The 2,460-nt window shown below is 40.7% G+C and overlaps 1 pseudogene; it reads right to left on the reverse strand.

Annotated features, from left to right (window-relative positions):
* Positions 1 to 225: 225 nt before the first annotated feature.
* Positions 226 to 839, reverse strand: LOC114095666 (cytosolic iron-sulfur assembly component 2A pseudogene; annotated as a pseudogene).
* Between the last annotated feature and the right edge of the window lie 1,621 nt (positions 840 to 2,460).

Below are 2,460 nucleotides of genomic sequence, written 5' to 3' on the forward strand. Positions count from 1 at the left end.
AAAATGTTTTTCTGCCTGATCATTTAAGTGTTACAAATCCTGAGAATGTTAATCACTGAACAAATTAGGTCCTAGTATATAATTAAAACTTGCTCAGAAATAATCCTTTTAAAAATGCTTTGAGGTACAAATCATCTATGTATTAAACATGAGTCTTTTACATTTTACCAAGAGTTTAAACAAATATATCAAACAATTACAGTTCAGTGTCTTTTTAAACAGCTATTAGTCAGGTTCAAGGACACACTGTTCCATAATTTCCTGTAAATTGAGGTTCTCCATTGCAGATGCCACTCCCTTTTTGTCTTTATCTGCTTGTTGATGTTTTCTGTGAGTTTATTCAGCAATGTAGATTCCAAGGATAAGAGTCTCCAAAGAACAGAGAGGTACTGTTGGCCTGAACCTGATAATAACCAGATGGCCTTCTTCATTTGTCTCCTGGACCTCCAGGCAACTCTCCATTACCACTTCCAGTTCTTTGAAAGTATTGGGCTTTTCTATCTGGGCATGAAGGTACATGCCCGTAATCCCAGGGACTTGGGAGGCTGAGGCAAGAGGCTCACAAGTTTAAGGCGAGCCTCAGCAATTTAGTGAGGCCCTAAGCAATTTAGAAACTTAGTGAGACCCTGTCTCAAAATAAGAAATAAAAGGGATGGGGATGTGGCTCAGGGGTAGAGCATCTCTGGGTCAAATACCCAATACCAAAGAAAAGTACTGTGATTTTTCTGGGTCACACATGGTTCAAATGAAATCATAAGCCTCTAGCACTCTCTCTATCATGATCCAGGGCTGCCTGGCAGCTCCTAGAGACCTGAGAGCCACAGGATTCTGCTCAACATCCTTGTGCTTTGCCATCCCTGGATACTGTACCATCCAAGAAATGATTTAAAATTTATTCTTTCTTTTTTTTTTTTAAATGTTGCTGTAAATATATATTTTTTTAAATTTTAAATATAAATAAATATATATATATATATTAATTTTTCTAAGTCGCTTAGGGTCTCCTAAATTGCCCTGTCTGGCCTTGAACTTGTAATCCTCCTACCTGAGCCTCCTGAGTCCCTGCAATATACTACCACCTCAGAAAAGTTTTTTGTTTTGTTTTGCCAGGTGCAGTGGCACATGCCTATGATCCTTTTACTCGGGAGGCTGAGGCAGGAGGATCACAAGGCCAGCCTCAGCAATTTAGCTAGACCCTACCTCAAAAAAAAAAAAAAAAAAAGGATGGGAAGTATCTCAGTGGTAACGTGCATCTGGGGTCTGGGTTCAAGCCCCAGTACCAAAAAAAAAAACAAAAAAAAAAAACACCAGTTATTTTTTCCTTAGGAAATAAGTTTTTGTTTTGCAGTGCTGCAGATGGAACTCAGGGCCTCACACCTACTAGGCAAGAGCTCTACCACTGAGTCCTGAAATAAAGATTTTCTTGAAGCATTAATGTGCACTCCACCAATCTTCCTGCTGCACATCACCAAAGAGAACATGCTGTACTTTACAGACATGGAAGGACAGGGTGGGGTTCTAAGCTCCTCTTTGTCCTCCTGCCCCCTGAGAAGAAAAGAGACTCCAGGAGAAAGGGTGACTCACCACCTGGATCCCCTTTCCTCTGTGTTGCTGAAGAGGTTGCAATTGTCCTCAGAGCGGCTTGGGTAAGTGTTGCAGGCTGCCACGTGGCTGTGGGCAGAGTGCAGTCAGGCAGGGTGAGCAGGGGCCACCTGGGCCACCTCCAGTCCCATGAGAGTCCCCCCATTTCCTTCTGTATTTCTTAAAAATAGATATAGGAAGTTTATTAATTTCTATTAATATATATGTATGTATGTGTATATATATATATATATATATTTTTTTTTTTTTTTTTTTTTTTTTTTTGCCTTAACTACATTCCACAGGCTGGATTTGAAGGTTTGTGTGTTTTTTTCTTTTGGTACCAGGGATTGAACTCAGGGACTGGACCACTGAGCCACATCCCCACCCTATTTTGTATTTTATTTAGAGACAGGGTCTCACTGAGTTGCTCAGCACCTCACTGTTGCTGAGGCTGGCTTTGAACTTGCAATCCTCCTGTCTCAGCCTCCTGAGCAGCTGGGATTACAGGTGGGTGGCGCACCAGGCTTGTTTCTCTTTTTTCTTACAATATTCAGAGCTTAGTGATTTTTTTTAATCTAATGATTTATCCAAAAATGCAGAAAATCTTTCTAGCTGGCGAGGAGGATAACATTTCAGGGTTGATAAGTCTGTGTCCTATAACAACCTGGGAAGTATGCTGGCCTTTTAGCAAGCTTCTAGTGTCTCAAGGAAGAACTCAGAAAGCAAAAAGCAAAACAAATCAGCAGTTTTCATCTGGCTACTGTGGTGTCGATCAGTTCTTGTTGAATTCTAATATACTTGTAGAAAACAGTGCTCTTTACCATAAGGTAATTTCTCTGCTTTAAGAGCTCCAGTGGCTTCTCACTGCAGGTACCC

Source organism: Marmota flaviventris, chromosome 18 (genome assembly GCF_047511675.1).
Source record: "Marmota flaviventris isolate mMarFla1 chromosome 18, mMarFla1.hap1, whole genome shotgun sequence".
NCBI lineage: Eukaryota > Metazoa > Chordata > Mammalia > Rodentia > Sciuridae > Marmota > Marmota flaviventris.